The sequence below is a fragment of the Pezoporus flaviventris genome, unplaced genomic scaffold, assembly GCF_033815535.1.
Source record: "Pezoporus flaviventris isolate CSIRO_AGI_PZ_B2104156 unplaced genomic scaffold, CSIRO_AGI_Pfla_v1 ptg000006l, whole genome shotgun sequence".
NCBI classification, from domain to species: Eukaryota; Metazoa; Chordata; class Aves; order Psittaciformes; family Psittacidae; genus Pezoporus; species Pezoporus flaviventris.
The window spans coordinates 11,954,852-11,977,052 of record NW_026892554.1 but is presented as its reverse complement, the minus strand read 5'-3'; the positions used below and the strand labels follow the sequence as shown (position 1 = coordinate 11,977,052).

At 37.3% G+C, this 22,201-nt stretch overlaps 1 protein-coding gene across 8 annotated transcripts in view; it reads left to right on the top strand.

Moving 5' to 3' along the window:
- Nucleotides 1-22,201, top strand: part of SEMA6D (semaphorin 6D) — a 217,862-nt gene that overhangs the window by 79,625 nt on the left and 116,036 nt on the right. For all 8 annotated transcript variants that reach the window (XM_061446938.1, XM_061446936.1, XM_061446937.1 and 5 more), the window contains exon 2: nt 4,908-4,988. The gene's annotated coding sequence lies outside the window, so the exon portion shown is untranslated. The remainder of the gene's footprint in view (nt 1-4,907; nt 4,989-22,201) is intronic.

The window sequence follows — 22,201 nt, the reverse complement described above, 5'->3', positions numbered from 1 at the left end:
TTGGAAGGGGCTAATTCTTGGAGAACTGGGGACACGTATGTTGCGAAAGAGACTGTGAGTGCTTGAATGGGAAAGAATACAGCTTCAAATAGGTTCAGCTGTACCTGGCCTGGGGTATTAGCTGCTTGATGCTATCAGGCAGCATAACGGAGAACTTGGGCATTTTTCCACATGCATCTGTAGTAGATGAACCAAACCCCAGAATCATTTTATGTAACAGTGAATAAATATATATTCCTTTATCTTTTTATATATATATATATAGGTAAATATTTTTTAAGACTAATGTGGGATACAAATGCATAGGATGTTCACAGGTGTGCTATAATGAATATTTAGATCATGAATAACTCCATCCCAGCATGCCCAGGGAGAAAACCATCCTTGGGGAACAGAAACAGACCTGCACATTGCCCTCTCCTTGCAATTGCCCTGTTCATTGACCTTGTACAGTTTCCTCTCCTGCTTTAGCAGATCTTCTCTGGCTCAGCACCTCTTACACCCTACTATGAGAAATCCAGTCCCTGATTGATGTTGTGTCTTTTCAGGGGAGTCCAGATGCTCTTGCTTAAAGTCTGTCTCTGAAAACCACCCATTTTTCCCTAGAGGGATGATGCCATAGTCAATAATAAAGCTTCATCTAAAGGGAAATGGGAGACTTACTATTCCCTGGGTGGGAAGAAAAAGTAATCTATAAAATGTTCCACGGTAGTGGTTTTCTATCTCTCTTCCAGGCCTTCAGAATATTCCAGTTTAGTAATACCTATTATCTGCTTCTACTTCTTCATTTCTTCAACTCATGTGCATTGAAAATGTTCACTTATCCACCTGGGCTCAATGGTGCTTTATACACTATGTATTCCTGTTAAAAGCTGAACTTATTTTTATATGACTTCAGGTTTTCAATTAACCTTGCTTCCACACATTTCACAGCATTGAGAGCAATTTAGTATTGAAGAGAATTCGCATCTCCTCACACCTCCTCTCCTCCCCCCATAAGACTTTAAAATGCAGCTTTTCTATGCTGTATGAAACCTTGTGATAGTGTGAGTTACACAACCAGTTCAACACTGGATTTACATTTCTAGGAAATAACACCAGTGATAATTTTCCCGTATTAGAGATTAGCTGGTGTTGCCACATTGAGCTGCATTCCTTACTGAAGCATGGACATCACTTTTTATTCAAGGTGAATAGGTAGATGTAGCTTTTTAACGTATGTGTATGCATCTAAAGAGAAAAACATTGTCTTGGAAAATTCTGCGAAATTCAGTGTGTTTACATGGAAATGGGTGAAGAACAGATTCATGAAAGAGAGCAAAAATGGTGAGAAATCCCTTTCTAAAATGTTTTATTTGGTGCTACTGGTTTTCTTTACTTTACACAAACTAATCTAATGGATGTGTAAATTAATGAGTCTTTTATGTTAATCCAGTCAGACAACTGTACTGTAATAAGATATAAAATAAAGCATTGGGTTCATAGCTAATTTTAGGGCATTATCAGTTCAACCATTTGTTACCCTTTGTCATCTCTAAATTTTTGAAAGTGCTTGTCAGTGTTTAGTCAGGATTAATGCTCCTCTTGCTAAGGCCTCTTGTGCTTGATAATTTCTGAAGCATACTATTTAGCAAGCTGAAGTCATGGGTGCCACCACAGACCCTTGTGATCTGCAGTATAAATTTAATCTTCAGGGAATTGTCAATTCTATCCTCTCAGCTAATTGTTCCCCTCTGAATGCACATTGGGATGTCACTTGGGAATATATTTCTTAAAGCTTTTTACCTTAGAATTTTGACTTTTTTTTTTTCTCATTCTCACTCTTCTAATCTCATCTCTTGACTTTGCCAAAACTGTAAAATTTCATCCAAATCAAGAAAATATCTTCATCCAGAAAAATCCATTATCAGTGTCTTACAAGGGTTTACTTTCACTAAACTTTCTGGACCATAAGTGCTCCTATTATGCCGAAGCTGTCTTTGCTTCCCGGGTCTATATATTTGCCTTACATAAATCAGAACATAGTTTTTTCAGACATTCTATTAGCCTTTGTCTGCCAGTGCTTTGAGGGGCTTGGTGCTGCCTCTTTTCAAAACTATATTTGCTGAAATTGTTGTGTATTATCATGCTTCCATGACATTATCTTTTCCTCTTTGTGCTTTTTGGTAAATCTGCCTTATCGAGTCTCCAGTTGGAGGAGTTGACAGGGAAGTCAGGCTTTTACTTCCTTCCTAGTTTATCTATGAGATCTCTCACGTAAAAGCACAGATCAAGCTACTGTGTTAATGAGGCTAATTAGGAACTATGGACCTCTGTATTTCAAACCTACCCAACCTAAAATCTAATTCTTTCTATATAAATATTGAAGTGTTATCTCAGACTAAAACGCTGATCCATAATCTTTCTGCAGACACCCCCTCAGTTACTTTCTCATGATGTCTGTAAACAATCTGTCAGCTCATTTGTCACCCAAATTTACTATCTGAGCATTGTCTTCAACTGAGTTTTCTCTTTTTCACCTTGCATCCATCTGACATGTGAAGTCAGACATGTGGTCTTCCCTGGCCATCTATATTGGCTCTTAGATTTCTTGCACTGTAAATCTGTTTTCTCAAATCTCAAAGAATATAATCACTCAAATAATGCTGTCAAAAAAATTGTTTTCCTAGTTTCGTTTGGTTTCAGCCATGCTGCTTTCCGACCATGTGATACGTGGCTCTTCCTTTTCTCTTTTAAGCAGTTTGTTTATTGTTCCTCTGCTCTGTCATCTCAGTGTAAAAACAGCAGCTTCAGCCTCAGTTTCAGTCATGATGTCCGTTTGCTTCTCAGCTCTTGTTTTCAAGCCAGCATCTTCATGCTTTGACCTATCAGAACTCTTCAGGCACTTCTGCAGAACTGGTTCTTCAAATCTCTCAACAAAATGTGCCTTTGCCAGGCTGCCTACAAAAAATACTGCTTGTCCTAATGGCTGTTACTTTCTTTTTCTTTTGTTTTTGCCTTGCTTCATGCTGACCTGTTGTGTTTTGTCCTCCATCCACTGCATAAATTTTTAAAGGTTTTTTTCTGCTGTGCATTTCAATAGGGCTAATGCTGTGAAAAGGAGGTCCATGAGTAGAACTCAAAGGTGCTATGCTAAACAGCACTGAAGGGAACTGTAAAGGCCAGGAGGAGTTAAACTCATGACTGTATCCCTGCAGAATGGGCCTGGCACACTGTTCTAACAGTTAATATTTTTGGCAAAAACACAGATATGGAAACTATGTCCATAGCCAGATGTGCACAGAGAGCTGCCAAAACAGAGAAGTATACACTGTAAGTTATACTGTTTTCCCCAATAACATACACAGAGATGATGGTTCTTACCTTGGAAAAAGTGAAACACTGAATAAACCCTGGGATCTGCAGCTCCGGTTCTGGGGTGATGTAAAGTATTGCAAACTGATGCTTAACCAGCTAAGTCATTCCCTCCAGCACCCTTTTGTTGTAATCTCCCTCCAAAGATATTAAAAATACAGAAACCTTGGCCAGGTTGTAGTTGATCTAATTTATAAAACATTTTCTGGGTATTAAAAGCTAGGGCAATGCACTAGTAGTTTTTAAATTGTGTTAAATATACTGTAAGCTCCCAGAAAGAACCCTTCATTGAAGATTATTGTATGAAGATTTGAAGATTAAAGTGTCTAGATTAAAGATTAATGTGAAGTGCACTGGGAAATTGTTTGATGTATAAGGAGCTATATAGTATATTAATCGTGCACTTTTCAAAACTGCCTGGGGAAATTAGACACCCAGTTCTCTTACATGTCTTTGAAAATCTCACTCTAAGGAATTTCTTGTTACACAGCGAAAATGGTAATGTTTTCACTGGGAACGTGATGAAAAGAGGAAAGGAGAGATGTGGAGACCCTCTGTGTTCATACAGGGCTTGATGTTGGCTCCTTACAGTTTTTTCCTGCTTTGAATTTGCTCTGTTATTGTATAGAGGCAACCTGCCTTTGACTGCTATGAGTTCATAAAACTAGTCTGACCCAAGAACACTGCTTCACCTGCCTGTGTATTTCTTGCCATTTGTTGTCAATTTCTTCTTTGCTTTCACTTCAAGCTAGTTTACATGTTCTCCTGAACAGAAGTAACTTGAATAATTTTTAAAATGCCCATATGTAAACCTTAATGAAACAAATGTATACATGTACATATTTGTATTTACAGTATAATATTCATTAATTAAAAATAAATAACAAAAATAATTGTTATACACATATTTTGTAAAATAATCCCTTTGCTGGGGTTTTCCTCAGTCATGGTTTTTTGTATAGAAATTTCAATACTTTAATGAAAGAAATGTTCCACATATGGTAAAAATTACACTTGCTTGTCCCTGAAGTGCTGCAATACAAATAAGCTGTTAAATGCCAACTCTGAATGTTATTTTTCAGATGTTGGGAGATAATCCTATACTAAAACTATTAGGAGGCAAATTTATTTGAACTTCAAAACCTCTTTGATGTGAAAGGAAAATGAACTGTGTGTGAGTGTGTGCTTCATTAATTTGGGCTTGGCCAATTGTGTGCATTCTCATTTGTTTGGTTTTTTCCATGAGGCATCTTTCTAATGCAGTTTATTAAACCTAATAATGCAACATACTGTTATTTTTCCTGGTAAAATCTGCTGCATTGCTTTCTTAAAAGGACAGTTTTTCTATTGAAAGTACCCTGTGGAAATCAATATTCAGGTTCATAGTCACTCGAAAAGTCAGTGTGCTGGTGTGTTGCATTCAGATCTATTTTAGTGGTGTTATCATTAAATCTGCAGTTGGCATTTATAAAGTAAGGCTTCCATAGGTACTGGGAGAGCGTGATTAAAAATAATCATCTGTCTGATGGATATTTTCCCTTGTATTTTGGCAGGATCACTCATCTGAATTTGTGCCAGACTCCATAGGAACACTGATGCCAGCAATTTGAGGATCTTCACGTTTGGTCTCAGTGGTAAGATCTAAAGTTGCAATAGTAAACCATATTACAATATTACCATTTTCTGTTATGTTACACTGAAACTGAATCTATGTGGATAATGAAGTATTTTGCCTTGACCCATGCAAGGATGGAGAATATTAGAACATATATTGATCTGCAAGAGATTGAGCTCAAGACACAATTTCTGAGTAATTTTCATTAGACTGAAGTCAGAAAGGCTATTTCTATTGTCCTCTCTACTAACGTAACTGCTCTTGGATGGTTTGACACTGTATGTGTAAAGAATGTAACCATTTAGAGAAGGGCTGTGGACAGGCTCTAAAGAGAAAGTGAAATGCACAAAAAGGAAATTCAGTAGTTTCCTCTTGCTGAAAATGAAGCAGTAAGTTGTAAAATTACAATTTATTTTCCTCTCTAATGCTGTCTTTGTTGTAACTAGTCTGATCACTCAGACCTTGAGCCAGATTCTCAAATACTGCTGTGGAGACCTTGTAAAGGGCTGTGATCTATCTGCATCTTGAAGCTCAGAGTTTTTGCTGCAGAGAAAATTTTTCAGCTTTTGTAGGAAAAAAAAAAAAGGGAGGGAACAGCTGAGTCCCACCATACTTTTGTATCAACTGGGAATATGTTTTCTAGAAAAATACAGTTGGGTAATTTGGATTATCTGTTTAACAGGAACTTACTTTGGTGCATAGGTGTTCAGCTTTTGGGGGAAGAAAGATCTAATTTTTAGATTTTAATACTGTCTGTGATGATATTGTGGTCAAAATTATCTCCATTATGGCACATATTGCATTTCATATTTTGGTAGCTGAGGAAGTAGGAGGCCAGGGGAGGCATACCACTGCGTGCTCTGCTCTTCCACTTAGCCTCGCCTAATGGCCACCCTTAAAGGCAGGATATAGACAGCCCGTTGATCTTGTCCTAAAACCCTGCTCATGCTGGCTTTAGATCACTGATACATATGTCAAGTGTCAGCACTTCCAAGTCCTGCTGATTCCATGGTATGGAAGTATATATGTTTTTAAACTAGATTACACCACAAAACCTAGAATTCTTCTGACATGGAAACAAAACCTGTATTCCTCTAGCAGTTTATCGTCATTAACCAAGTAGTTCAATAAAATCTCAGCTTCAGTTTAAAGATGTATTGAACAACAACAGGACTCCTATCTAATCTCCTCATACACAAATGAGCATTATAATGTGTTATCACGAATCCTTAAGATAGATTACATTTCATTATTGCTGGGTAACTCTTGGAATGTGTTCCTAATAAAGGACAGTATCTCCCTCAGAGCATACTGTAGTAGTAATGCTTTGTTAGAAATAAAATAATACAGCATTCATATCATGTTACTTGATCACATAACCAAGGTGCAGAACAGCAAAGTATCAAGGCAGTTTTGTAAAGAAATAATATGATCCTAATAATCCCACTATTCTAAACCTTTCAAATTGTTGTTTGACACTACTAAATTCTGTATGTGCTGCAAGTTGAAGAGCTGAAAGTCAATGCTCTTCTGCCAGAATTCATGGAAGCTTGTAGTGACTGGTACTGAGCTATTAGATTTTTTTTTCCCCTGGAAACAAAAGACACTAATGACCTAGTAAAGGAAAGCAAGAGAGCCTCATTTTTTGTGACTTAACTAAAGCAAATTAAAATCCTATTACAAGTCATCCAAGGCCCAGCTCTGTGACAAAACACCCATTCGCTCCAGCATGAGTTACGCAGGTAATGAACATTTAATTTTTAAGAAATATAAGTTGGTTTGGATAAAGTTCTTTAGGATCTAGGAGAAAAAACTGACCAATTATAATTACATACAGGGGGAGAGCATTCTGTATTCGTATTATAAGTAAATATGTAGCATATGCCTTAGAAAGATTAATGACCTTCAGGGCATACAGATGATGAGTCTACTCATTCCACTGTTACAGAGTCAGAAAATAGTTAATTAAAAAAGGAAAAAGAAAAATATGTGTATATGCACATGTATGGTAAAAGGAGGAAAAAAGTTTTCCTTCTTTCTGCATTTATTTGACCATCCCTTCACACTTCATTTCAGCTTTTATATAGGTTTTGTGTTCATACTTTATTATATTTTCTTGAGGCAAGAAAGGTTTTCAATGAGAACTTGATGAATGTCCATATTAAATTGGATCCCTTTTTTAATTAAGTTAATCTAATTTTAATTTTGCAATTTTACTTCATAAACTCGTCTGACTCCAGATGTTGAATGTGCTTTTCCTATTTCTACTTTTGCATAATTGCACCTGTAAAAGAGTTGTGACTTAGGCATTTCTGAACGCTTTTGAGTAACTTCAGCATTTGTTTCATAGGTGGCTATGACCAATCAGCAGCCAAAAAATACAGCTCTGCACCCAGGTTTTCTTTTAATAGGATGTTACTTTTATTAGCTTGAACTTTAAATAAATATTCAGTTTAAAAACAGCAGCATTATCAAAGCATTTGAGATGATAGGAGTCATATTGTGTTCTATAGGAATTTTAAAAGTGAAAGAGAAGTCTTCAGAAGCTTACAGGATGCCATGAGGAAAAATATAAGTAAGAACTACTCACTTTGATTAAAGAAAACCCCAATTAATTTGTAGGTATAGGGATCCCTTTCTTTCATTACAACTGTGGTGATGAATTGTTTGGTGCTGTCAGCATGTTACTTGAACTTTGTCAACATGGGAAATACATTCTCAAGTGCTTATTGGTCTTAAGGATATAAAAGTGCTTTCACAAATTTTGCTAACATGAGCAATGACTGCAGATTAACTATCGCCACATACTTTTCATATTCTGTCATGATATCTGGAGCAGTGTGAATGGCTCTTATTTTAAGAATTACTCGGAATTCACTTCTTAAATCTGGACATATCTAATAACATTGCATGTGACACATATGAGGCATTGTATCATGAAGGCTCTGGTTCTCATCAAAGAAACAGATACCCCAGCTGAACTTTCAGATACTATTAGAAAGAGAATAGTCCAATTGTAAACAAAGAGATGGTTGCATCCTTTTTCTATAAACAAAAATCACTTTCCTTGAGATTTTTTTTGCTGACATAAAGCCTTTTGATATATTAATTTGAAATATTTATAAATGCAGCAAACAAATCCAGTTTTGAACATTTGTGTCAGTTCAAGGCTCACAGGATGCATACTGCTCTAGGCATGATTGGCAATCTGTCACTTTAGGTTTATTTAGAGGTTTCCTCAGAGCAAGTAGAATTAACAGTACCAAATGTCAGTAATGCTAATATGAATCAACTTCTCTGTTTTCTTCTTTTATATTCCTGCAAGCCTCCATAATATAACTTGGCACTTACTAAAGAGTTCAAAGAGGTGTTACTCCTGTGGTCCATGATTAGGAAAGGGAAGAAGTGAACCAGTAGGTCCTGTTTGCATGACAGATGTCAGTCAAGGCAGGCTGTAGAGCAGTGTCTTTAATGACTTTCCATAGGCAGTGGAAGAAGTCAGTTGGGGGAGTTTCCTCAGTCAGAGCATGCCCATAAGCCCTGGAAATTTAGCTCAGATTGTATCTAGTGAAAGATGAACTTCTAGTGAAAAATCTCAGTTCTGTGAGAGTTAGACTTGAGCATCTTTCTTGTGACATGTTTTACTGTCTTTATTTTAGTTCATCTGTGTTTCCTAAAAGGACTTTTCTCCATTCATAAGTAGAAGGTGTGATTTTGCATAATTTTCATTTCCCCTAGAATTCTTAATAATCCTGTGTTAAAGTAACTACAATACATAATGCAAAGCAAGTATACACTTGTGAAGGTTTCAGCAAAAAGACTCAAGTAGCTCTAGCTATTGAGCTGTTTGCTCTATTTCTAGCAAAAGAAAGAAACAAAATAATCTTCCACTGGGTGAAACGCTTCTGAGCTTTAAAGGTTTCATGTGGGAGTCTGGATGGGACCCAAAGAAGGAACCACTTTGAAATAACAAAATGACACAGCTTATGTTGTTGTTAAATTGTAAAGATTTGCTATATATTTGCTGAGATGGTGACCATCCAGGGTTTTTTCAAAGATACTAGCTACACAAAGGTATGTTAAACCTCCAAAGTCTTAAGAATGTCTAATGACTGCCTGCCAATACAGCTGAGTCCTGCTGGGTAATGGGGGAATGCCTACCGTGTAAATATAAAGGGGGTTATTTAGGAGACCCAGTGAGCTGTGAATTATTGCCTAGGTTGTCACCAAAAAAAAAGTGAAAATGAGTTGTGAAGAGGGAAGAACGTGTACTGAGTTCTGAATAGCTTTGAGAGACTTTTTTTGAGATAGTTGGAGAAACTTATATACAGTCTCTGCAAAAAGAGATACCTGTTTTGTCAGATGACAGGTGCACCAGCCACCTAGATTACTGTGAAAAGCCCATTAAAGAAACAAAACTTTTATTTTTATGTCTGAAAAATGCATGAATCAAAAAAAAATATTTATTCAATAACTGAATTTAAGATCTGTATTGATCCATCTTCCACAGAAGTCAGTGGGAACATTACCACTGGTTTTAATGGGACTTGGGCTGGACCGGTGGGGAGTTTGAGTTAAGAGCTAGATTGACAGGAGATGTAGTAGGGAATTCCTTCCAAGCCCACCTGTAGTGTGTGTCATTAACACAGAGCAATTGAAATTATAAACTTGGAAATACTTTTAAAAAAAACCTGTCACTTACCATGCTGCAGCTCATAATCTGAATCCCAAATGAATACCCTGAAAACCCATGCTGTGTGTTCTATAAGGTTACATATTTGCTAACAAACTTTTACAAATTGGAAGAATTTCACCTAAATGATGAAGCTCTTCTTTCAGCTCCCCTCAAGCACTTCATCGCAGACAGGCAAAAAATACCAGGGTAGCAGGATCTAAACAGCCTCTCAGTTTTATTTTGTTAAACTCATAGATTCTCTGTATTTTCTGCTCCATTATATAGTAGCAGAAACTTGCTTATTTTCACCTTATCTCTTTAAATGGAGTTTGTGAGGTTTTACCTATGGTGTCAGAAAGAGCATAGGAAATGAAAGTAACTTATGTCAGCTGTGTTAATTTTTTACTGCTAGTTGCTTTAAACAAATCTAGCTGGAAATAGTCTTGCTTTTCAAAACTGTTAAAGGCTTTTCAAATTAAAGCTCTTTTTAAAATTCTGCTTTCAGCAGAAGAAATAAAATTTGTTACGAACAAAGATAGGAGGGGAAGACCTAAGACCACAGGAAAAGTATTTTTCAAGGGGGTTGCCTCATTTTTTCAGTGAAAAATGTTTGAGATTTTATTGCTGAAAATGAGCAGCTGAAACTAACGGGAACCAAATGTGGTTTCATCTGCATTTGAAGGTAGAGTAGAATTCTTCAGATCTCTCAGTAATTGCTGGTAAGGACTCTCTGCTGAGTTGAGTGATTCTAAATTAAATGATTGTTTTTCAATATGAATAAGATTTTCTTATCAGTCACCTTACATGTAATCAACTTAAATGCAGTTTTAGGAAGAGATGAACCATGTCAGTGAAATTCCCAAGATGAGAAATGAATACCTGATGAACTTCATTCTTCTAAGATAAAAAATAATGCATTACTTCAGCATTTTTTTTCCTGGTGATTTTGTTAAGTAGCGGTTATGGGGTGGGTTCATCTTGCATACAGAGTATTCCTCATATAACATATGCACATACTCACTCTTGTACCATAATTCCCTTAGCAGTGAAATACAGGAAGATTGGGCTTTGAAAAAAAAACGACAGTGGTGGTCAAATGTGAAGTATGGACCCATACCTTGAACTTATTTTTGTTAGGTTTCACCTGACAAAGGTGAATGTGAAACAATAGTCTGGAAGTAAACTGGGCCTCAGAAAGTAGGGAGTTATTTGTGGTAGTGAGACAAACTGAGGTAGTACAGACGATCTGGTGTTAAGCCGAGTTGAATTTTCTTCAAATAGGCTGTGAGATGACAGCACAGAGTCAATGAGAGGTCTTGGAAGGGAATGCAGGCAGTTGTTTGGGTTCCTTCCAGGCAATGCGGGTTAGTCCTTAATGGTAGTGTTAAGAAAAATACAAAAAAATGCTATTTGGGAAAGAGTCAGGTCAGTAAGAAATCTTACATTACATTATGGTGCTCCATGACTATGTTACGTATGGAGGAGGAACCTCTTCAAAAACAATTCCTGTTTTTCCCAAGGTCTGAGCAAACAGCCCACTGGATTACTGTGTTATGAAGTGATGGTATGTTACTGTACCCCATAAAAATGGAGTAATTCTTCATTCATGAGAATTAATAATACATAGTACAATAAACTCAACTAATTTATTTATTTATTTTTTCCTAAATGTTCATAGTTAAAGTGCAAACAATAAATAGTATTTTAGAAAATAAATTTAAAAAAAAACAAAACAACCACAAAACCCTCTTGGTCCTCCAATTGTATCTGCTACATGCTAGTGCAGAATTACTAATGAGAGCATATTTAGGTATAAATAAATCTTTTATCCTCATTATAACTCCACTGTGTTCCTACAGTGAAGTCATCCACACAGAGCTGCTTATGGGTTGAAAGCCTCAATAGCCTCTTTTATTTATAATAAACATTGCATACTAATGTTAACAATGTCATTGTGTGATGTCTCAATAGAGGATTATGACTTCATGTAATGTTAGCTTGATGTCTTGTCTCTCCTATAATGGAGTCAATTTTCCTTACAAAGGAGATGAGAATCACTTACTCACAAACCCTGTAACAAACTTTCTATGTACCTACGATGTCAACCCAATATTAAGTGGCGTAATCAAGCTCAAAATCAGGAAACAATGTTCAGTTCTTAATTACCCCTGTTGGGTGCGCAGAAATACATTTTAAAGTTAGAAATCTATATTTGCCCAAAAATAATATTTGAAGTGCAAATTACTGCATTTTCAGGTGTAATTCCACATACAGGTGTAAGGAATATTCCTGAAATGTGCATGACTATAAATAACATAATCATTAAAACGATTTTGTGGCACATATTTTGTGCAAAGAGAGGATAAAATGTTTTTATATTAATGAGTAAAGAGTAAAGCAATCTTCCATCGTCTACCAGAGACAAATGGCACTTTGGGGAATAGGGTCCTATCTCAAACAGCACTTATACACATGCTTAACCTCAATTACAGCATCAACGGGACTTCAGTGCAATCTTAAACACCAGGGGGAAAAAGGAACTAATGCACTGGCATAAAGACTCATATTTATATAATAATGCAAAATATTAAGTAAACTATAGCACAGTCATTTGTGATATTATGAATATAGATATCTTCTAATATTAACATAATACAGTTAGATGCTTAGCTCCTGATTGCCTTCAAAATAATTTATCTGAATGCTCATGAGAGAAGTTCAGGCTAAGATGAAAAGCATACGTCCACCTAACAGCTAACAAATACTTCACATAACTGTATAAAGACATGTTCAGAATACAGGATTTTATGGTAACTGAAGGGCAGAATATTACAGCTTTTGTGGAAATACTAGCTCTTATTAGTGCAAGTTTGCAACTTTACATGAAAAATAACATTAACCAAGAGTTATCCTAAACCAAAACTCAAATAGAAACTGAATCCTATTTAGAGGAATAGGACATCTCTGGTAGGAAACAGTTTCAAAACTAATGCTATCACCCCATTTTTCACATCTGTACAAAAAAAAAAATAAAAATAGATGTCATATTGTATAGGCCAGTGCAGGTACTGGAGATACATGGATACAGCTTATGGAGGAAAAAAAAAACTGTACTTGAGAAAGAATTATTCCTCACTTAAACTAAACTCATGTTTATATTTTCGTCAGAATATCACTTATCTGCAGTGTAATGCTGCCAATTTGGGGATCTGCAAGGTGCTAATTTTTATCTGTGTTACTCATATTCAAGAGCTATTATTTCACTTAGTAATTTGGACTAAGCTGTTACCTAGATTGTCTGTTTTTCTGTCAGTATAAATTTGGAGATACTCCGCCCATATCAGCAGTCCACTTCACATTATCACTGATGTATCTGTACAGGATTAAGCATTTGCCCTCCAGCCTATGTTTTCTAAGTTTAACTGTATGTTCATAACTTTATTTGGAGTTCCGTTTTATTTTCATTAGCATACTAACTGGGAATAACTGTAAACTACAAAATTATGTGGATTGTGTTGGAACAAGTGAAACAGAGGACGCGTATATGACACCCTCTGGCTGAGAGAGATGATCGGTTCCTGTGTGCACAAAGGAAATTGCTTAGGAGTCACCTGATATTTTTGCCTGTAGTCACTGGGATGACATAGGTTTGAAATGTGTGTGAAATGAGGGAAGCAATGAACAGATGTAGTTTCAGCTTGTTGCTGACAAGGTGGGTGTCAGCAGGTATCATTTCAGGAGCAGTGAGCAATGCTTTTGGTGCTCAGGTGATGTAGATGTGTTTACCTGTAGAATTTGTTCTCTCTGTGGTGATCGTGCAGGTAAAAAAACCTAGATTTTGCTCGGTTAACTCCAAACAAACAGGGCTCTGGCTCTGTGCAGGGCCCACTAGGACTAGTTTGGAGTCCCCAAACTTTACCTCTGACTTAATTTTGTTGCTTTACTTCAGTGAGGACTGTTCACCAGCTTACAGTCCAGCATGTTGTATGTGTCTGCAGGATCAGAGCATCTGATATAGCTCTTTGGGACACAATACCGTGCTCAGTGCAGGAGAGGTCAGGCATAACAGTGCCTTGAGCATGACACAAATAATCAAGAGAAATGTGAGGCTCTAAACTTCAGCCAGCTTTTGAATTATCTTAAATGTATTTATAAAACAGGAAAACCACTATAATGATCTCATTTTCATAACCTAAAAATTCTAAAGGGATTTTCCTTTGAACTTTACAAATATCTCCTGAGAGCATGTAACAGCCCAGCGCAAAACTGCAGGTTTTGAGGATTAGAAATGAGTGAAAACAGGATTTCTGCTGGGACAATCTTTCTAGTTTACGGATGCATTTCTAACTGAATTTCCACCTATCATAACTAACAAGGGCCAAAACCTTCACATCTGTAAGGGAATTCTCTATTTGTGCAGATTCACTCTGGTCATCTTGGAGGCTGTGAAAGGAAGAGCCTCCATGAAATGGTCTGGAGCATTCGGCGACCAAGTCTTGCTTCTGCTGGAGATGGTTTTAAGATCACCTCTCTCCACACTGCAGGGCTGTGGTACATGCAGTAGCTGTTCTGCCTGGCAGCAGTGTCAGTGCTGGGCTCAGATTACAGCCTGACTGCACGGTTTCTCTGCAATAAAAGCCATGCATTAAAAGAATCCTTGTAAACAGATAATTAACTTCACTTTAATTATATGTCCAAAAATTGTCTGGAAATTGATGTTCCAAAAATTAAAAATTAAAAACTAATTCAGATTTTTTAGCTGCTCTCTCCACTCTCATTACGAAAATCCTCCAAAAAATTGTCTCTTGAATAAATAAGCCTCCACTTACATAAATAAGGGAGCCATATTTAGACCCCGGTTCAATATGCAGGAGAAATTTGGCCAATCTAATGTTTTTCAAATCAATTTGGTATGTGTTATGAGAATAATGTCACTGGAAAGGTTACTTTTCATATTTTTTTATCTTTAAAAATGTAAAAGAAAAAGAAGAAAGTTGGCTTTGATAAACAGACAGGCAGTGCTTTAAATAGAGCAGTGATAAGGCAGAGAGCCTCTAAATAAATGAGGCATGAACATTTTTATTTTTTTAACTCCAAATGAAAATTCTGTATTCACCAGAACAGCTTTAAATTTAGTGAAACAGGACAGCAATATATAATATATTTTACAGTTTCAAGCACAGAAGCAGGGGCTTTTGCTGTAATAGAATCTGTACTACATTCCTGAAAAGCAATAAAAAAAATATCCAAAATGCTTTCACCTTGACCAAAGAAATTCTATAAGGTAGAATAATTTTGATTCAGAGTTTGATAAAACTGTTCTGTTGGCTGGCAGTTTGCCTTTCAACTGTGTTTGATGTGATATTCAGTTCATTTTGCAAAAATATTTTATGCCAAGTATTGCTATTAAGCCTTTTATGTTGCAGAGATTTTTGTCAACAGACACACAAGGATTAGGTTTTAAGTGGAGTTAATCATTGAACATGGAGAAGAGAAACACTGGGGGAGTACTTCACTTACACAAACAAACCACCACCATGCAAGCTTCAGCCATTTTTTTTCAATTATTACCCTGTTTACAGAATAGTTTAGGTAAAATATAAAATCTGGCTCCCCCTCTGATCTCTATTCATGTTTAAGACTTGTAGAACCTATTAGAGAAAGTGGATAATTAACATAGAAAAGGCTATGTAGTTGCTGCAGCTGCTGGTGTACCAAACCTTTTGAAGTCTACTTTAAGACATTATATCTGAGTACTTCTTTTGGAAGCCTAAGAAATAACATAGAACTTTCTAAGATGATGTTGTTTTTGTTTTCTGACTCTTTCACTTCTTGGTAAATAGCACATATCATTATAATGCAAAATGGATTAACATTTAATCTAGTCTTCAGAAAAAGAAAACAAACCTTAAAAGGATGCCATAGAGTGAAGTAGCACGCTGCTTATTTTCCCTGTACCCTCCAGCATATCCAAAACAGTCACCTTTTTAAATAATATTTTTAATTGGTGTTTGTGGTTTCATTTTACTATTTCATTTACATTGTAAATTTGGGCATCTCTTAAACATAAAGGTAAATGTATACCACAAAGGTATGGTTCAATGTTTGTTACTACTGTGCACTCACTGAGTGGAGATAAGACCTGTAATGGAAGCTGCTAATAACTAGATATTTGGTAAGTGATCCTTTTCCATACCAGAAAGAAGTAAGGGCATACTTGAACATGGATAGTATGAGTAATGTTTACCAGATATTACTGTAGTATTACTGAAACTTTAGCTTACAACTCAAAAAAGGAAGATCTACCCTGCATCTTGAAAAGCAGTGAGGTATGGTAGCCAACTGTGATTGGGATGTGGGAGAGGAAATCCATGGTACAATCTAAGATAAGAAATAGATCGTAGCCTAATGACAGAGCAGCTTTTGCTACCTGATGAAGCTATAGTTCCCAATAAGCTTGTCCTCCTGAGCCATAGAGGATAATGAATCTGCAATTCTAGACTACTTTCCCCTTTTCACAGAGACCAGGTTCAACTGGGAGGCACTATGGCGTAAAAGGATGGCTGCCATATTCCATTGCTGTCTCTTCAGTTAAATGATTTGTCCTTGTATTTCTTATTTTCCATAGCAATCACTACTATAACTGTGTCAAGTGGCATCTGGCTGTGAAAGTGACACCTACACTAGCGAGTATGGATTTGAAGCACTCTATCCTAAACAGGGACAAAAATTTACAATGTGGACCAAACAGTCAGCCTGTAGTTTAGCAGGGTCATCTGCAGGCCATCCCCAGTTTGGATTTTGAATAAGGCGGTAGACATTGGTCCTGTCTTCCTCAACATCTCCTGGAGAAAGACTGTGGAGGGTTGAAGCAGGGTGGAATACCAGGTATTGTTTAGGAACTGTATATACAAGGTATAACAAAACTTGCTGATGTTCATTGCCTTTCTTTTGGAATGCTAACAGCTCCTCAATAATGCTGGCATGCATTAGGGATGTCTTGGTGGTGCAACAGAAAAAGCCCAGTGTGGATGCCACAAGTAATCTTTCCTCCCAGATGATGGGAGTATTGCAGTAACTGCTCTAGTCTGGCATGAAATATTAGGGAAAAAAAAACAGTCCTTCCGTCAGAGACGTGTCTGTTGCAAGTAATCAAAACCAGATCCTGAGCTGACATTTCCAAATGGAAAGTTTTATTTCAAAATAAAATGTCCTAGCACATGGTTTTTTTTCTGAGGAAACTGATTATTTAGACCCTCCACTAACCTGTTTCTGCTGCAAGGGCAGTGCCAGGTGTGGAAAGGTGGTTTTTACCGTGCAGTGAGTGGCTCCAGGAGATGGAGCTGAAGAGCAGCAGGATGAAGGAAGGACTCCTCTGCCTGCCCGCCTACAGGAGCTGCGGCTTGTGTGAGCCCTGGGGCTTTAGTTTAAAGAGTATTTCTTTTGAGGGAGCTACCCATGGACTCCTGCATCCGACGTTACTTTCTTGTGCACAGAACAACTGTTTGTGTGGCCTGTGTTAAAGGAGTAAAACAGTTCTGTTTACTGCTCAGTCCCACAAGTATCTGTTTTGGGAACAGTGTAAGGGCAGAAATGAAGATGATGATGCATAAAATGTCTGGTTGCTTTATACCCAGAAACATTTTCCTCTAGGTACATGATGTGGTCTTCGAACAATTATTTTAGCCCAGCTCGGGAGAACACTGGGGTACAGGGGAACAGCATGTGGTCAAAGCTCCTTCAGCTGTCACTGCTATGGAAGGAGTATGGAATGTAAAGCCCTGGATTCAAGTCTTGAGAAGCTTAAACAATCCAGGAGTGGCTGTGTCTCACACCCTTTTAAGCTCACAGAAATCAAGACTTGTGTCCATCACCAAGACCCATTACTGGTATGTTCATTTTTGCCTGTATCGTAACAGTCAGGAGTCCAGCAGATACAGGAGTGATAGACTAGCATGGAGAGGTAAGAAATATTTTTCTGAACAGAAGTGCAAACAGCTGCTCTGTAATGAGTCTGAGTTACCTTGAAACAAGAGCCAGAGAAAATGCAATGTGTCCCTTGCCTCTAAAGTCTCTCTGAGGCTTTAACTTTGTACACATAAAAGGGTTTTACTCTCAAAAAACTACTCCTCAGTTAAAAAGAGGAAAGATGCCCTTTGCTACTTTTGCCTAGAGCCCAGTATTTTCTGATGTTCTATAGCAGCTGTGGCAATGCTCTACCTAATGCAAAGAACATCTGGGCTGCCTGCAATTCTGGGAGAAAAGTGTCAGAAGTGTCATAGACATCCTTGAGCAAAGAAGGATCTTCACTTTTATTACACTGAAGTGTCAAAAACAGCATTATTGAACATCAGGCTGCAATTTGGCACACAGAATGTAAGTCTGAATAGAAGTGACAAAACCCCTTCTAGGAAATTGCTAGTTATGTTAGTTTTTCATAGTTTCATCTTAGCATTTAAAGAAACAGAACAAATGGTGAGCAGCTAGGTAACCCTGCCAGTGAAGGATCCTAGCATTCTGGGTTTGGTGCTTATTTCACAACCTCATGGCTGGGGTGACTGAGATTGATTAAATCATTGTCATCATCAGTGAAGTGCTATTGATCCAGCCTTACTCACTTACAAAGCCAGCCTATGTGATGCAGCTAATTTGGCATTATTGAAAGTTCCAGCTCCAGAAGGTAACAGAGCTGGACTCAGGACACTAGTTATTGTTTTATCCTTGGAACAGGGTCAACTCTCCTGATCAAATACAGTGGCTTTGTGTCACACTCTTCATTTCTTTTTCATGGTTTGTGTCAGATGAACCCATGCTTTCATATTTTGATTGAATTTTTCTGGTGGACAGAAGATAATTGTCATCTCTTTATGGGTTGGTTGAGGTTTGTTTGGTTTGTTTTTGGGTTTTTTTAAAGGGAGGGATTGAGCTCTTGTTTCTTACTCAAGTACAATTCTACTAAGAAAATCTGCAATGAAGATAGCAAATGTCATTAGAGAAGGATAGCTGCGTGATACACACCATGAAGTATTTAATTTACAAAGAAAAATATGGCACTAGTTAAAACTTTGTGGAGCAGTGCTTAAGGTAATGCTCTTCTCTTACCACATCTCTGTTTTCCACCTTCCTCTCTTTATCCATTTTCTGCTGTTCTTTCCTGGAGCTTGAGTGCTGCTGTCGAAATCTGAGGCTGAACCAAGTCTGAGACCATGGAGTTAAGTAGACTCAAAGGTCACACACAGTCAGAAGAACAGAGTTGCTGCATAAAGACATGCAGACAGGCAGCAAGACTGGGTTGTCAACTCCCGTAATGCCAAGCATTTCAGCTGAAACTCCTCTGAACAGGGTCCCATTTCTTGATGAAAGCTTGTGCCTTTAGGACAATGGCTATCAGGGCATTTGCTTCATTCTTTAAGACAGACAGTAAAATCCCACACCACTTTCAAGGTATACGGTTTATGTCAGCAGTGCAGTATAAATATACATGTGTAAAAACTGTTTCGCATCAAAAAATACCAGTCAAACACTGAAGTGTTTGGAAAAAAATTTTTCTTTGTACTTTACAGAATTCAGGGGGCAAAATCAGGAATTCAGACAGGTCTTACAAGCTGTGTAATTGTTTTGTTGGCCCTTTGCTCACAGTGAAATTAGCAGCATATCTTTTATTTCTTCCTGTGTGTTTGCTGTTAAAAAGTCAGCATACCCTAATAGCTCCCATTGCTTCCCATTCCAAGTGCAGGTCAAATGCCAGCTTTCTAATGGTGAATGTCATGTATAATTTCTCATAGAAAAAAGTACTTGATAAAATCTCTGCAATAGTTTCTTCTTGCTTTGTTATTCAGATAATGTTTCTCTGTGTGTGTGTTTGTTGGTTGGTTGGGTGTTGTGTATGTTGCTTGAATTTTTGGTCTCTTTTTGGAAGCATGCCTTCTACCAGCTATAAAGCAAGCAGGGAAGGAAAAAGGCACCAAAATGCTGATATACTGGTAAATAAGTTAAAAGGACAGAAGGACAGCTGTGCTACTCTTGTGGGACAATGGCTTGACACAACTCTTTTGTAATGAATTAGTATATCATTAATTTCTGAGTTATTCAAAAGAGACTTGTAGGGAAGTTTTTTCACAAAGCAGGCAGCATAGAATTGGCATGAGTTTGGTGATACAACATTTTTTTATGCTGATGAATGAAACAATGAATTGATAGTTGGGTTATTAAAAAAGTGTAAGACATAAAAAGGAAATCTTTCTATAAAGTCTGAAAAAAAAAAATCTAGTGTTTGCTCATATGCATAGAAGTAGGAGGTACATCTGTATCATTATACATACCTCTCTTCAAAAACAAAGGTCTAATCTAGGCCAAAGGCAAAGGACAAGCCATAATGCAATAGCTCTGATTGGCTTATGTTTTGTAAGTCTTTCAAAAGTTTAATCTTAGCAGCTTTTAAAACAAAACTTGCAATAGACAAATCCCACTGGGCTCCTATTTATAGTATCCTAATTTTCAAAGAAAGCAAATCAGGCAACTGTTTTTAACATGAGTAATATTGCTTCCAGCATTCTGCCTGCAGCCCACACATTGTGGGTTTTGGCATGAACGTGGCAATTAAAAAAAATAAACAGCTCTCTTTAATATTATTTTTTTATACATAAGCTATTAGAGTCAGCGCTGACACAGCTGGCAAAGAAACTCAGTGAAAGGTAAACATTCTGCTCCGAATGTAATGTAACATATTGTTGTGTTTGGTTGTTAAAATGGAAGCTTCCTGAAAGAATATTTTAAAAGTAAATTTGTTTTTTCAGGGTTTTTTTTGGTTGCTTTTTTTTTGGGGGGGTTGTTGGGGTTTTTTGCACAGAATTTCTAGTGTATTGCTGTCTGATTTAAAAGAATTGTAACCTTTTAAAGAAACGACACTTCTGGCACTGGGTGTTTCAGTCAACAGCTTATTGAATTTTTAAAAATATTCTTACCAAAAATCAGGAAAGAAAACGAGCTCTGATGTTTTCTCCTTCGGCAGAATGTAATAGTCTGAGCGAGTAAAATCAATTTCTTTTAATAAAATTCTGTCCAAAGCAGGAAGTTCAATAATAAATGTCAAACTATTTAAAAGGAATAAAACTTCCAACTGTATTAGGATTAGTTTATGACTTGCTTCAGCAACAAAAGATTGTTTAGTTCTTTCTCCTAATTAGGACAAGTACTTTTAAAGTAAGATTATGGAATGATACATATTTCACTAAACACATGAAGGTGTTTCTTTGAGGTAAGGGCCATCAGTAAGTAATTATGTATAGCGTATGTCCAGAAGTCCTCAGAATACTGGTTTGGGTTTTGTTTTGTTTTTTTTAAATCATGACTTTGTGTGATTGCTTATGATCAAGATGCTGTGCTTCCCACATGTCATGCCCTGTTGGAGGTAAACGCAGAGACAGCCAAGCAGAGCTGGGTGCATGCAGGATCCTGGTGCTCTCTGCAAGGCTTGGGAAGATCTTTAGCAGGAGCTGGGTGGTGCCCATGTGTTGCAAAGCCTACCTCTGCCTCCAAGTATGCTGGTGTTCACAGGGTAGCTTTGTGGGGAGGATAAACAAACAGATGCAGAAAGCGCTGAGTGTAACCATTGCAGAAACTTGTGGACACATTAGAGCTACACGCACTCCATATTGAGTGACAGATCAGCAGTTATTGAAAATCCTGATTGATGTTGGGTGGCCTGACACAGAAGAATCAAGAGATGCTGGTTTGTGCTAGCTGGGCAGCGGAACAGCATTCTGTCCCCAGCCACTTGAGTGTCCACCATAAATGGTGTCCCTGTCAGATTCCCTGTCACACTTCAGTTACCTTTGAAAGGAATTTTTTGAAAGATCCAGCTTCTCCTTTTACCAATTATCAACACATCTTTTGAATTGGACTTCCAAATTCCAGTTGTTTCTCATCTCAAACTGAGTTATGAAAAGGGCAGGTGTGCTGCAAGCCAGATATCTGCCCTTTTATAATGTAGTAAATAGTCCTCTGGGTAAAGAGTTGGAGTATATGGATTTGAGTTTATAAAAGCAACTGAATAGTCCTTTTTAATGTATATAACATGAGCTGAAGAGAAACATTTAAACTTCACAACAACTTTCAGTAGAGAGGGAAATTATCTGGTGTGAATCCTATTGTTGATCTTGGAATGTGTTTCGCATGTTAGGTGTAGACTTCTTATTACCCTAAGGGCAGTTCATAGCAGCTAAACAAGCATTAACTCTGATGAAGTCAGTGGAGTTGTATCAGTGTGAATCCAGAGGGATTGTTGTCTTCATGTCTCTTCACAAAATAAATTCAAATAATCATGCAGCAAAAGCAGTCTGGCAGAAACATTCTGAGGTCTGATTTTCCAGTCATTCTGAACTGTTACACCAGCACAATTGTGAACCAGCGCAATTGTGACTGGGACAGTTGTGAACTCAACTTGCCCTCTCTGACTAGGACAAATATACTGCAAATGATTTTGATTACATAGAGATTATTTTTTTTCCAGTGGAAATACCACAATAAAAAGAGGAAGGGAGCTTTTAGGGGGCAGG